Source organism: Rhagoletis zephyria, unplaced genomic scaffold (genome assembly GCF_001687245.7).
Source record: "Rhagoletis zephyria isolate East Lansing unplaced genomic scaffold, Rhagoletis_zephyria_1.1 Rzeph_scaffold_07090, whole genome shotgun sequence".
Classification (NCBI taxonomy): Eukaryota; Metazoa; Arthropoda; class Insecta; order Diptera; family Tephritidae; genus Rhagoletis; species Rhagoletis zephyria.
This window is the reverse complement of record NW_016164173.1, coordinates 2522-18795: the sequence shown is the minus strand read 5'-3', so window position 1 is coordinate 18795 and position 16274 is coordinate 2522. Positions and strand designations below refer to the sequence as shown.

General features: G+C 33.7%; 1 pseudogene; it reads right to left on the bottom strand.

The window, feature by feature from the left end:
- Positions 1-1823: 1823 nt before the first annotated feature.
- LOC108373857 (ecotropic viral integration site 5 ortholog-like) lies at positions 1824-14428 on the bottom strand (annotated as a pseudogene).
- Between the last annotated feature and the right edge of the window lie 1846 nt (positions 14429-16274).

Genomic DNA, 16274 nt, shown 5'->3' with positions numbered 1-16274 from the left:
ATGACAGACATTTTTCCCCTCAAAAAGCGTTTTAGTATTCCTCAACATACCCAGCGTTTCTTTTAATTTTTTTTTACCCTTGCAAATACATAATAGTTTTTCTCAAAGTCGTAGGGGACAGATATGAATGAATAGCCGATCGATTCGTAACATATGTGTACTCGTTCAACCGAAGAAGTCCACTGCTTTAACTGTTACTTGGTCTATGGCGTATGTCCTATGACGCGAGTCATGTTTCAGCTACGAAGTGGTGCAAAAAAATGTGAAGTAATCACACGGTTACGCTTATGGTCGAGTAAGAGCAATCGCGACACGCATCAGGGGGATAGCATTTGGATGCTCAACTATTAATGTAAAATATGATGTGTCTGCAGTTGATATACATACCTACAGCCTCAGCCTCATGTACTTTGATTATCCGGTCGTCCGATACAATTCCAAGGATTTTATCGACGATTTCAGACGACTGTCTTTGTATGGGCCAAATTCCAATGAATTTTGTTTGCTGACGCCTGAACGTTTGGCTTAGGCTAATATGACCACAATGCAATTCAGTAGACCACTTCGTAACCATTGAAATTGATGAAATATAGGCCTTATAGTATTTATCAAGGATTTGCTTGGTTGCTTTGATTGTTTTTTATGCAAATTTTTTACATGAAATTCCTTTTTTTTCCTATTTTAGCAAACATTTACGGGGCTGTCTATTTTCAACGGCTGTGAAACACAAACTAAACCAACTAAACTTAAAACCAATTAACACATGCTTAGTCAGGGACGAACAAGCAAAGTTTTTCAAAAGCTAAATAATATTTTTTTGCTGCAAGCTATTATAGCTGTGTCAGTCCTCGAAAGTCAAAGATTATTCAACAAAAAAAGTGAATTTTACTAGTTATTTTTATCTGAAATAACTATCTTGCTAGTAGTCTATTGTGCATATTATAATTTTAATTGTTTTTGTTTTTGTTTTTTAACTTATTGATCAATTTTCATTTTAATATCATTAGCAGCCTTCATTAAAATTGAGAATTACAAATTATATTTCAATAGGCGCTTTTGTTCAACAAATTTTCTCTGCATGCTTACTGTATTTGTTGTTTAAAAGTTTGCCATTTTCTTAATTTTTGTAGTAGATAATTTAGTTCTTTTTGGCCACGTGCGTTTCCGAAATATACCTGTAATATGTTTGTGTGTATGTATGTACGCTTATATGAAACACTACTGCATTTTGTTTCGTATAGGGATATTCGCTATGTAGAAGTGTCTCCAGTGCACTGTGAAACTTTTGAAATGTTGGCGGGATATAAATATGTATACAAAATAAAGTTTAGAGCTTAATAACGTTCGTTCACATCAGCTCATTATGCAGATGGAGGTCGCTACAAAACCAAATTGATTTCAAGTTGTTTTGAGGCATACATACCACGCGCGCAATAAATGAAAATAAATTCAATAAGTCATGTGTTGCCGGTGCATAAATTTCTTAAAAATTATTTAGATTCCACCGCAACGAAGTTTGTTATGGGAGGGCAAAAAATATAACTCGGCGCTTTGCATAAGGATTTCAAGCAAACGAAATTCTTCATTTACGTTGCATGCCAATATACATTTTAACAGCGAGCACTCCTGAAATATCATCTAAGTTATGTATGTATGTATGTATGTATGCTTGAATGTGAGTTACTAAAATTTTCTATCATGATTAATGCCGAAATGGTCTCAACTACTTCTACGTAAGTGTGAGTTGTACATATGTACGTATTCTCCTCATAATGCCCCTCAAAGCTACATATGTATCATAGTCTTTTATAATACCTGTTTAAATAATTTATATAAATTAATGCTACATATGTATGTATGCATATATGTAGGTATGTTAAATTTTTATATAAAAACTTGTTCCAATTTGAGACACATATTTTCGTTTCATATCGTTTCTGCTTATTACATTACCGTGTGCCATAATTTTTTGCAAAAAACATTACTTCATCCCATTTATGATCAGCTAACTCGTCATTTACATACGAACTCTTTTTTTAATACCATTTTTCATTTTCATTCGGATTTACTTATAACTTCAATATTAGCTACACATAAATACAATTACTTTTAAAAACTAGAATTTTTACTTGAATACAGTAACTTGGTAAGTGTACGTTTATGTGCTGTAGAGAAGCAATCTCAAAAGCGTTAACGGTAAATCTTCAATGCCGAAAGCTGCTAAATTTTAATGAGTGCAAGGTTTAAAAAATATATTTTTCAATATAATTTTACAACTACAATTTTGTAGATACATAAGTTTCAAAGCAACTAAATATTAAGCGTTATTCGACAAGAGAGATTTAGCGCTGACATTTCAAGGATACAAACACACACTTTCATTACATTCCTTATAAATTACAATTATTGCATAATAATAATAATAATAATAATAATAATCAATTGGTATAGTCGCTATAACAAACTACAATAAATAATTTATTTATATAGCCGCTTGCTGGCATGCCAGATAGATACAAGCAAGCAGAAAAAAGTTCAAAATAAAAAACACGCAACAAAAATGAGAAAACATAATAAGTTGTATGTAGCTGAAAAGCGCCAAATTCACATGCATAAACTTACCTAAAACTAATAAGCCATTAAACATATTTAACTCTTAGTTAATTTTCAATTTGGAATTTACTACTTTTTACGATAATATGTATGTATGTAGCAATTTTTATGTGTTTACTTTTCCTATACGGCATGTGCGTCTAATATCCATTTAATATCAGTATGCCAGCTGTGCGATAATGTCTCTGGGAGGAGTATAGAAGCAAGCAGCACTTGTCCCACACCTCAGCTGCATTGTGTATTATGTTGTTGATAATTCGGCAACACTCTCACGTCGCATATTCAATTCATTGAAGTCAATCTCGTTGGATTCGATGGATTGTATTGAGGCGCTTCGCAGTTTATTGATTGGATATTTGCCACGACTTCGTATGGCGGTTAGCTGTAAAGTATGAAAACTAGTGAGTATATTTGAGACGAAGCATATTGTGTACTATTTATATTTCTAATATAAGTACATTGTATGTATGTAAATTTTATACACATTTAAGTGCATGCAATACAAAATCCAATTATAATTGTAAGTGCTTAGAATAATTTAAGAAATCAAGGGAGACGGTATATACTTGTCCATAAACCCCATAATTCTGAGGCTTATTTGAATTAGATTTTTGTTATTAAATAATCATCAGGATGCTGTAGCATTCCGGATAAGAGTTGTAGGATTAAAATTAGGCTTATAGTTTTAAAGGTATCAAGGGCGTGGCTTTACATTAGGTTCAATCCCGCATTCTTCGGGCTAAGTCTAGTAAAACTGTCAAAAACTAAAAATTGGCTAGGAGCGATGGAGTAAAAGTACGGGATCGCGAATCTTATAATGATTTTTACGAAATGCGAAATATGGAACGCTTTTTTATATCACGCTATAAACGAGGGGAGATATGGCGTTCTAGGCCGCTATACCATTTTGTGCTAATGTCCGGAATACCAACTGCACTTGACGTCCGCTACATTAAAACAAACATCGCTTGGGATTCGTCCTGCTTGTACTATCGAATACAATTTTGACGATTGAAGAAAATTCGGTTTAAGAGCTATTTAAGGCGGTTAAATAGTCGTTGGATTTTACAATAAAATAGTTTAACAACAAGAAATATGTATACTTATAATGAAAGTAATTATCAGATCTTCTAGTGATAATTTTTACTATACTCTTCTACTTGTCTAGTATTTAAAATTGAAAATGTATAGAATACTTTAAATCATTCAAGCATGAGTATGGACATAATGGAAACTTAAGCCATAATGAACAATTTTTAATTAACAACCAACAAAACTTCTAAGCAATATATGCTCATGAAACAACAACAAATATACATATGTACACTAGGCGACAAATGAAAGTGTACACCTTGTTCTAATATAATATTCACAATTATTTTCATTAACAATTTTTTGCATTATTTTTTATGAAAATATAGTTAATTCTATATTATAAAGCATATTAATCAAAGTTTCACACTTTATATAAAGTTCACAGAAATTCATAAAAATAACATCCAAATTTTCAACTTTTTTTAAGAATTTCTAGAAAATTTTCGAGTATGCAGTTTTGTAACCCATTTAATTTTAGTACAATGAAGTGCAGGTTTCAACCGGCTACAAATTCGCGTTGATTTTTGATCATTTTTTTGGAGATGGAAAATTCTCAATAATGAAGTCATTAGACTAAAATTGAATGGGCTACAAAACTGCAACTCGAAATTTTTCTAGAAATTCTGAATAAAAAGAGGAAAATTTGGATAAACTTTTTTTTTTGACTTTTTTTAACTTTATATAAAGTGTGAAACTTTAATTCATATGGTTTTTATTATCGAATGAACTATATTTTCATAAAAAATAAGGCAAAAAATTTTTCATGAAAATAATTGTAAATATTTTATTAGAACAAGGTGTAAACTTCTTTCATTTGTCGCCTAGTGTATCACCTCAAAATTTTTTTGAATTCATATGGAGAAAATGCATGCAGCTTATAAAATAAGTTTATTTGTCGATGGATTATCAATTATCATGCAAATGCGTACAATGGTAAAATATGTATGCAATTAAGCAGAACAAATGGCATGCAGCGAAAAATATTTTCGACAGTACATTTTTTTTACTAACACGACACTATTTTTTTCTTATTGCGAGCAATGATTTAATTTTTTTTTTTTTGATTTGTAATGCATTTAATGATTAGTTCTGTAGTTGTATAATATTTGATTAAAATGTCGTAAAATGAGCTGTTATTTCTAATTAAGTTGATTGGTTGGTTAGTAATGACCTGATTTTTTATATTTTTCATTCTTTGTTTATTTAGCTTATCCACTTCCATGGTTCAGTATCGGGGCTTGTCCATGGTTCAGTATCGGGGCTTGTTATTGGCGTGGGATACTAAAAAAAATACACACCGTGAGTAATTGATATTGAAATGTGAATTTTTGCATCAAATTTTTTATGTAAACCAAAAAAAAGAATATATAAAAAAATACTGAATTAATGGATTACGAAAAAACAAATAAAAAAAATATAGAAACGAGGGGAGCATATTCTTGTATTATGTAGACAAAATATAAATCATGTGTGCATGTATGCATAAAAAATGCTGATAGCAGCGCAGAAAAAAAGGTATAAATTAATTTAGATAAACTGAAAGCTTTTTAGAAAATTGTTGTGTGCACAACAAACAAAAGCAAGCATACATACGGCTGTACAGTTGTACGCGTATATCAATGTGTCTGTGCTTGTTTTCAAAATGCTTGCAATGGTTAACTAACCGCTGGCGCAACTCATCCGTGTCGTATGCAATTCCGCTTCCCACAATCGGAAGCACAAAGCCAAACAACCAATGCAAAAGAGTTTATATGCATTTTAGTGTGTGTGTGTGTGTGTGTGTGTGTGTATGAATGTAATAAGTAAAGAATAAACAATAGAAAAAAATTATAATAATCAAACAATTCTAACCGCGCACAATAGGCGTTGCAATGGTGAACTTAGGCAGAGCGTGAACGTTCGTCCTCCCACATTGTAGTGAATATTTTTCATTTATTTTTTTCAAATAACTCGTGCCTCTAACAAGCAAAAGAAAATAAGTATAGATATATCTTGTTAGTTGTGTATAATGAGCACGCAGCCATGTGAATGACATTCATGAAATTATCTATGAACTGTTCACCAATTTTCGATTTGCATACGTTTTAATTTATTTACAGCAGAATTGATAAACAAAAAAGTCAAAATTTTTAATTTTAGAAGAATCGTTTTCGTTTGAAATATCCATATTGCTGGTTTATGTAGCAACTCACCTCTGCTTTAAGATCAGCCAGACGANAAAAGTAAAGAGTAGAACGTCGAGAGAAAATTAATTGATTAAAATGTAGTTACATATGTATACGTAGATTTTGTTCCACGAAAAAAAAATATATATTAAAACTTAAATATTAGATTATAAATAAATTTTAGTAGGAAATTATAAATACACCTCATTTCCTATGCAGGGACAACTGTTTAGACCTTAAAAGCTTTTGTATAAAATTTTCAAAAACCACTCTTTGAGGCATGGTATCTATACTTTTTTCGCAGTTTTATAAGGACAAATGAAAATCAACACCCATTAAATTGTAAAATTATATTATAAGTAAAACAAACTCGACTTTGTAAACAGGTGGCAACCCATTTAAAAGTATTTTCAGACTAAAATCTTTTTATATCTGGCATTATGATACATATTTCAATTAACTGATGAATTAAGTCAAATTAAATTTATTAAGCACATGGCAACTCTCCTAAATACAGTTCAAAAATAAAATATTTTCAAACCCATTTTGATTGATGTTCATCTTTTGACAATCCATTTAACTTATTAAATAATTTGGATTTACTTTTTTCAACGGGCGGAAACCCTCTTCTAGCACCCTAAAAAATTTATAAATGTTCAGTTTAAAGATTTCTTAACACTCGTTCGTTTAATACCCATATTTCAAAATTTCATGAAACTTACGTATAATTAAACTAAATACGACTTTTAAAACAAACGGCAACCCTCTTCAAAATTATTTTCGAACTAAAATTTCCTTAAATATCATTCGTATACCATTGTTATAAATATTTCAATCAACTGATGTTGAATCTGATCTCTTAAACACGTGGCAACCCTCCTAAATATAGTTCTGAAATAAAGGATTTTAAACTCATTTCCATTGATACCTTGATAACCATCTTTTAATGATTCATTTAAATTTCTAATTTTTTTACCTTAACCTTTTAAATTGGGGCAACCCTCAAACATCAAAAATATTCTAAATTGTCAAACTAAAGATTTCTTAAAATATAACTTGGGTATAAAATAATTTAATCCGCATTCTCAATCAGGTGGCAACCCTCTTCCAAACTATTACCTTCTTAAATCTCTTTTTTCTGACACCCATATAGTAACGGCTTATTTATTTACAAAATTCCTTTAAATAAAATTGAAATAGATTTTTTAAACATGTGGCAACCCTCCTACACATAGTTAAGATATAAAGCTTTGTCAAAACCATTCCGGTTGATACCCATATTGTAGCAATTAATTTAACTGTGTAAATAATTTGAGCTTAATTTCTTAACAGGTGGCAACTCTTTTCGAAAAAGTAAAACCTGATTCAACATTCGCACTCTAAGCCCTTTAATTTGCCACACTACTTTTGAAAATCGGACGAATGGTGCGGTTCTGAGGGCATTAATTATTAAATAATTTGAGTTGAATTATTTAACAAGTGGCAACTCTTCTCGAAAAAGTAAAACCTTATGGCATCTATCTACAGCACAAGTCCTTTAATTTGAGACCTCATTTCATATATAAATATATAGATAGATATAGAAAGCAATAGATTGGCTCTTACACATCCCAGAACATAATTTAGGTAAATTAAGTAAAGTCATTCTAAGAGGCCTACCCAAGAAGGGCTGAAAAAAGTACTTCCTTGCATGCCTTCTAGAAGGGCTTATCGATTTACAATGCACGCGAATGCATAAATTTATATTATTTAGCATTACAAATAAATTGCAATAAACATAAAGCAAAAGTCTGGTTCAATGATCGATAATGGGAGTAGTGGGGTCGGCGTATTGTGACCTAGATTTCAGAAAAATGTACCAGTAGGCACATACAAAGTTATGACGGACAGTCTGCAGCATTAAGAACCTCAGATTCACGTAAAACAGTGTCAACACTAATAGACTATTGCAAAAGTATACCGGAACAACTACGAGCCCGTTACAAGTTTACTTTATGGTAACAACGAAAGCGCTAGTACTATCGGGAGACGCGTAGATTAAAATAAACAATTTCTTACCTTCGTTTCCAATCGTGATATTTCCTGCTTCAGCTCGGCAACAGTTTGGCTTTGCTCAGTAAATTTGATTTTAACATTCATCAGCTCATCTTTCATGCGAGATTCCAGATCGGAGTATCTAAAATTGAATTAAAACACAATCAAACACATAAAGATATATAACACCAACAATAACTACCTATGCTGCTGTTCGCGCGCCTTATTGGCCATTTCCTTTTCGCGACTGACTGCCTGTTCTAGCTGTTCGCGCAGTTTCTTAGTCTCTTCATCCTGGCGACGCAGCTGATTTGTCGAAACCTGCACTTGCGTTTCGAGTTCCATAACCTAATGCGATAGAGGCATTAATAAACATTAGGGAGGGTGCATAAATTAATTACTTTCATCTACGCCTTACCTTCAAGCGCAACTCCTTCAACTCGGTAAGTGTTTCCATTTCACGTATACGCGTAGTCATCAACTCCTCTTCTAGACGCTGCGTATGCTCATTCGATTTGGAAGTGTCGAAGAAATTCGTTAGCAATTTCTTTGGCGTCGAATCCACGGGCTGTTGACTATGGTCATTTTTGTTTTCTTGCAGTTGACGTTGCCATTGAGTGCTCAACTCTTGCACACGTTGTTCCTCAGCCTCACGCAATTTACTGGCAATTAGTTCGTCTTGCAAATGTGCAACCGAATTGTCGGGCGTGGTTTCACGTAATGTTTTCTTATCTTCTTCGAGTTCTTCAATTTTCGATTTGAGATTACGTATTTGATCTTCACTCTCGGCGAGACTTTGACGCACTTTGACTAACTCTTCGAGTAGACATGAGACCATTTCGTCGCGCTGCTTAAGCGCTTCCTCTTTCACGCATAATTCATCAATGGATGATTGACGTGAATTGTTCTGCGAGTTTTGCGAGTTGAAGAGGGGTGGAGAAAAAGAGAGAAATTTTAAGGTTATGTTATAGATTAATGAAGACACTATTCTAAGTGAACAAACATGCAGCGTGCTAGTCAATGTCAGTATGTAAGTACATTCTGTTTTTCAATAGTATATTAGACAACGAGCTAGGCATGCAATTTTTAAAGCAATAGCATCAATTAAAATAGTTTTTATTCATAAGAACATTTAGAATGAAAACAGTGTTGTCATTTGTGGCGACGCCACGCCTATTTTTCAAAATTGTATAATCAATTATTATTTTCCAAAAGTAGCGTTGTACGGAAGGTGCGTGTACTTATAATCCAATTTTACTCATTTTCAGTACGAAGTTGCCTGATGCTATCATTAACATTCTCCTTAAGTTTCACATGCACAACAGGCCTCCTGGACAGAACCATATAACCAATTTTAGAAATTTTCATCAACTTGTTTAATAAGACCGAAAAGCAATAGCTGGACCAAGTTTGGTAGATATTAATACATATATCTCATTATAAGTGGGCGGTGCCACGCCATTTTCAAAAATTTTGTTAGGTAGGTGTTATACAGAATTTTTTTGGCAAACTGTTGTTGCAGCAAACTTTTTTTACTGTGAGAGCTTCAAAGCTTAGGGCACAGTTAATTGCCTATGAAATATTATAATCAGCCTTATCATGAGTTTCATTTTCCCCGAACCGGTTCACTTTTAAATTTTGGTTTCCATGGTTTTACTATTGGCGGATGACACATTTTTTTTCAGGCGAAACTCAGGATAAGGCAGAATATAATATTAATTTTTGCCCGATATGTACATCTGAAATTTTCATTTCGTGTTAGTAAGAGGCATGAAAAGACCTGTGCCAAATTCGCCATAGCCACCTCAGAGCAAACTGAGCAGCCGCCATCTTGTTTGCCAAACAAAACGAGCCCTAGCCGCCAAAAAAAAGTAAGCGCCATTTTTTTCGAAATTTTTATTTTGATGCAGAAATGCCTCTGGAGCATCTAGATGCATTTCTGCATCAAAAAGAAAATTTTGAAAAAAATGTTGCTTACGTTTTTTTGGCGGTTAGGGCTCGAAAAGTTTGTCTGCACAACACCGACCTAATATTTTCTGATTGTCGAAAGGTCCAGCAAGAATTATCCATCACTCAAATATCAGAGAGTAAGAAAAACATCTCTCGAATTCTCTCTCAAATAGAGAAACTTCCAAATTTCTGCAGGACGGAAAATTTTTAAGCATCTGCAGGTTTCTTTGGTGCTCACGGTGACATTTCAATTATAATAAATTTGTATAGCATTCTTACGGGCGGACAAAAAAACAGGCTTTCTGGCTTTGCTCAACAAACGTTTCAAAATGGCAAAGTTTTTTCTAGCAAGAATTTCCAGCTCCCCCATTCAAGATAACTATCACTTTGCCCTCTCAATTCGCCCTTGCATGCAAACTGTTTGGTCTGCACGAACGCGATCTGACAAAAATCATAATTCGTACAAATAATTTCCTCGACGAATAATTTTTGTTCCTCATTAGGACGAGATCGCGCGGACTATTTTCTAGGTGAGTTCGTGAAAACTGTCAAACTGCCAGAAGTAGTAGAAGAATGGTAAATATTTAAATTTTAACTTATTAAAACACATCTATTTTGATAACAGAAAGAAATACAATTAAATTTCCCACTTATATGCATTTTCGCACCAAATTAATTTTTGCTTAAAGCTACTGAGTATATGCTATTGCAATTTTAGAGTAGCTCACGAAACTGCAACAACGAGAACTTATTGAAGTCACAGTATCAACCAGCAAACTCTTTTGAAAGTTTGAACTTTAACATGAATACATATCAGCTTTTTTACTACCTTAATTAAAATTAGTCTTAACAATAGGCAATCAGGCAATATATGTTAATTCTATTTTTGTTAAAATATTTAAATATTAGTAGAGAAAGAGCATGCATTTAAGCAGTTAACAGAAAAAAGGATTGAATAAACATTAACCTTTGTTTCCTTCACCGGCGGCTGCGCATTACTTACGCTATCGATTGATACATTCTGTTTTGAGTAGGCAAGAATTGTGCGTAAGTTTGATTGTGAATTTGGATTTGTATTTTTTTTTTTTTTAATAATATTAAAACAGTAGTATGGTTTAATTTTGGGTTAAACACCAAGAAACCGAAATAAAAAAGAAAATAATATAAAAATTAGAGTTTAATCATAATTCCAGTTTGATTAGCAACGATTTTTATGATTAGGCACAATATGATAAATGAATAAAGAAGAGTGTTAAACAAAGAAAACTTACATTTTCTTGTAAACGTAAACTTAAGCCACGCACTTCCTCATTTGCATTTTCCAGTTGATGTGACACTTCGAGATAGGAGCGACGCAATTGCATGAGCTCCGTTTGAATAGCGTAACTGTATTTATAAGTGAATGATATAAAAAACAGGCAACGAATGTTTGTTTAAAATGCATATACCAACCTAGTTTCCTCCTCTTCGGCACGTGAGACCTGCCCGCGCACCAGACGATCGGCCAGTTCAGCGCTCTCAGCCTCTAGCAGCTCATTGCGTTGTTTCAATAGACGATTCTCACGTCGTAAACGACGCAACTCAACCATTTCTTCCTGCTCCTTCTTCTTTAAGTCTTGATATTCCTTTTCCATTTTCTTCATACGTTTTGTGTTGATCTTGATGGAATAGGCTAAATTGAAGAAAGCCTCCGGATCGGCTTCAACACGACCGGGTAGCTCTTTTTGGAAGAACTTGAAAAAGAGAAAAAATTTAAAATAAATTGTGATAAACAAAATTAAGTTAGATTTACAGAAATAAATTATATTAAGAGCGAGTGTTGACTTTGCAAATAATACATTTAAAAAAAAAGTTCATTCAACTTCCTACGGGCGTTTATTTAACCTACTTGCGAAAACCGCACTTATTTGACTATTTTTTAAATACTACTATCAATTACCTTCAGCATTGCCTCCATATCCNGATCTCTATTGAATTTGGAAATACTAGTTTTACTCTTTGTATCATTCCTTTAACCGACACCCACCTGCATCAAAAGCAATCCCACGATGAAACCCGAACCCTGACAGTAGCCGACTTCGCGATCATGCAACGAATAGGCTTTGATCACATTGAAAAGCGCTTCCTGACCTGGGCCATCTTTCTCCTTGAAAAAATCGACTTCGGGATAAGTGCGTGCAATATCGCGTCTGATTACCTTCTCGCATGCCGAGGTGGCTTTAATGTAGTCGGCATATTGTTTTTTATCCGTATCAGATGCGCCGCATAGTTGCTGCCAAACAATGGCGCTGAAAGAGAATAGAAGGCAAATTATTATAGTGCAGGAAAGTATGTGGTGAGATCATGGAAAATTGTGGGTCGTTTAATACTGATGAGCGCTGAAATGAACGCCAGTGTCAGAATTGGTTTGCTCATATTTTTCCCGAAAATATCTTTATTTAAGTTAAACATTTTCCTAGTCGTTCACTATCGACGCAAAAGCATATTTTGGAAATTTTAAAAACTAGTCGTCTTTTTTTGAATGGTAAACACTATAAACCGTGACTAGTCCATTTATGGCAAAAAACTGGTTTAGCGGTCCCCGAGGAATCCAGGAAAGCTTTACGTTTAGGAATACTTAACAAAAGAAGGATTTGACAAACTATTCACGTATAATTTGGATTTCAACTTCATGGCCACGATACATATGTATACTGCCGTAAACTTCTGCCAACAACGAATAAGTGGTTCGAACCTCATAAGAATGGCTTTGTATTCGCTTTGAAAAACATTAAATCTACTTAATGATATTTTCTCCATACCAAGTAATGATCTTTTAAATCCAAATATCTTTCGCCATGACCGATTCCTTTTCCAATACCGAAGGCGTGGGCAAATACAAATAAGAGGACGAAGACGAGGACAAGTACGAAGGAATACGAAAACAAATACAGAAGCGAATTCGAAGAGGAATACGAAGACGAAGACCAACACGAATGACTGGACTAAAACTGAACTACAAAACTGTATACTCAAACAATTCTAACATTTCTGGAAAACAAATTTTAAGCTTGGGTTTTTTTTATATGGGTTCTAATTGAAAATTCCTAAAAATAAGTAAACATAAGTAAACATAAGTGGTAAACAGTATCACTTCAAAATGGGTGTGCTATTGATATGACCGATACTGTATATGGACAACTTCAAAGCCCCAGCGCCACAGTTAAATATTAACCGATTTCAAAATAAAAAAATACGAGTATCCTTATTTTCCATTTTCTATAATGGCAGCAAGATGATTTTAAAAGGTAGATTCTCCTGTATAAGGCCCAAAAGGACCACCCTAATGTACAGATATTTTGCCAATAGATATGTATCTAGCAAGGCTTACCGAAAGTGATGCGGTATGCCGCGCCGCACCAAATCGCGTACACATGGATTTTTACGCTTCAGTGCACCCTCCCAATCGCTCAGTATAGTCGCCCATTGCGTCCAAATATCTTCTTCAGCATTCGAATTGCCAGCTAAGCAAAAAAAAAATAAAAATAAAAATTATAATAATAAGCTCCAATTTGTAAACTTTAAAAATCATATTCCATATTTTACTTACACTTACTTGAATTCAGACTTATTTGACTTGTGTCCGAATTTTTGCGACTATGCGTTGAATGTAACGAGTTATAGACTTTTCGCATCGCTCTCGATGAGCTTGTTAGCTGCCTCTAATTTGGCTAAAAGATCCATTTCTGATGATGGTAAATTCTCCTCAGCAGCACACTTAACATCCATTTTTTTGCTACTCTCCTGTTGGGTAGCAGTGGTAAGGGTCATTGCCGCCGCCACTATGTTGCACTGTGTTGGAAATCAGTAAATGAAATGGAAGACGAAGAGAAATGCTGTGGTGGTGATGCTTATTCAACTTCTCAAATGCCACCCTTAGCTTAGTTGCGTTGAAGTGTAGAATAGCGAAAATGGCTGCTACCGCTTTACAAATGGCTTCTTTACGCTTTAGAGGGTTTTAATGATGATGATGATTAGCGTATCTGCAGATTACTGACCCTGAAGCGGACAATGACGTTACGGTTGATGATGCTGGATGGGCGAGCTGATGTCGTCGTTGCGCTGCTGTTGTCGTTATGGACCTTTGGCGCAAGTTGTGTAACAACAACAACAGCACCGAATTCTGATTTATATACGCCGTTTTGGTGATACTTCTTTTAAAGTTGACGTTGACGAATTATAAATCACTGCCATGGAATGACTGACGTCTGTGCGGGCGTTACGCAATTCTGAAATTAAGAAAAGGAGAAATACTTTAGATTATTAAAAAATTGCGTTTCCTCATACTAAATATAGAGAAATTTCATTAACATTTCAAACTAAGTTTACAAAAACCTGAGCTCTAGCTCGAAACATAAACTCTAGAAAAATGCACTTCATTGCCTGTTCTTACTTTTCATCACTTGAATTTTTATTTAAGCCCAAATTCATCCATGTTTTATTAATATCACTATCACTTGCGCTATCAGACCCGAATCAGCCGGTAGTTTTCGTTGCAATGACAGCATCGGCATATTCGACAAACCATTGCCCTAATTTTGAAAGGAGAGCGAGAAAAATGTGTTCTAAATTACCGTAACTTATATAAAGAACCAATTTCAAAAGCACAATGCAGCCCCTTATCAACAACGTATGACCCAAATCGTTCCAACATTTATTTGGACAGTGTTTACTAGCGCCTAATGGCGCAGCACTGTCCTACCTCACTTAAGCCAGCCGCCTTTTTTATGTCAAATATCTACATTAGACCGTACCACCTTACAACCGAACGAAAAAAAAGTTATTCGTACATCCCTTAGTCTGACGTATTTTTGCAAGACAATTTAAAAAAAAAAAATCGCCAATACGATTTTTTAAATAGTTCTAATAAAATAGTTCTAGTTAAAATACTTCCTTAGCAAAAGTGATGAATTTTTATGAGCTTTAATTTACTGACATTAGGGTGATAAAAAATGAGATCTATACATACAATAAAATTTTAACAGGCAGATGTTGAAGCGGATGTTCTCACTTCATAAAGCAGTAACAACACAAAAATACTTTTAAGGCGCAGTGAAGCACGTAGGGTATTTGCTCGGCTGGAATAAGCAAAAATCTCCTCGAGACAAATACAGATCCGACTGCGAATGCCAAAGATATAACGAAAAATGTAAAAAGACGACCCATACGTTCGGCAAAAAAAAATTCAATTTCGAATTTGCCTTGGAAAAATACTTAACGACTCAGGGGCGTACGGCGAACTTTTTATTCCGGTCCGGTCTAATATCCATGCATTCATATATATACGATTCAGCCTTGACCATAAAAGATATTCATATAAACATACATACATAATCAACAAAAAAAGTAAGAAAATATAATAACAAATACGGAAGATATAGAAACAATCCACAAATAAAAGGTTATACAAATAAACCGAAGAGCAGACACAACTGACTTGCTGCGGAAAAAAACGTTTCAAGGAATAAAAAATTAGCTGGCCTAGTGTTGTTCTATGAAAAAAATGACGATAAAAAATTAGGCCAAATTAGGCAGTATTGCTGGCAGCAAACTTATACACTTAATCATGTCCATACATACATACATACATATGTATGTACTATATCTTATAAATACATATTGATCAGCACATTTTGTAACAGTAATTTCTTAATGTAGGTTAAGTAAGTTGGGTTATTTGGTATGCAAAAATAATGATAATAGAACTAGGAGCATGCCACCAGATATGTACCCCTGTGGTCAGCTGATTAAGTTAAGTGGCATTTTGACAAGTTTTGGCTATTTTTGTTTTGTTTATTATGCGCGACAATTACTTTTATATTGAAGAAAATGCCTAGCACCGTCAGCAAAAAAAAAATACTAAAAATCAACGTGATTTTCTAGCGTCTTAAAATTTGCACTTTAACCCACTCAAATTTAATGGACTATACAACTGCATACCTAAAATTTCTCTAAAAATTCTGAATAAAAAGTTTAAAATTAATGGATGTAATTGTTAAAGTTTGCTGAAATTTAATAATTTTTGTACGAAGTTTCAAATGTGGATTTATGTGATGCTGGTTATGTAATGTGCTAGACTTTTATAAAAAATTATAAACATTAAATAAACAAAAGAAAACTAGCCAAAACTGGTCAAAAATGACACTTAACTTAATTAGTTGACCACAAGTGTATGTACATATAACAGCATAGAATAGCATAACAGAACTTACATAGCGTAGCATAGCCTTAACTTAACATAGTATAACATACCATAACATAGTATAACAAATCATAGCATAACATAGTATAACATAGCATAACATAGTATAACATAGGTAAGATAATCGTGGCTGTCCCTATTCAGTCTTTCAAGACGGAACACTAAGCCCGGCATGA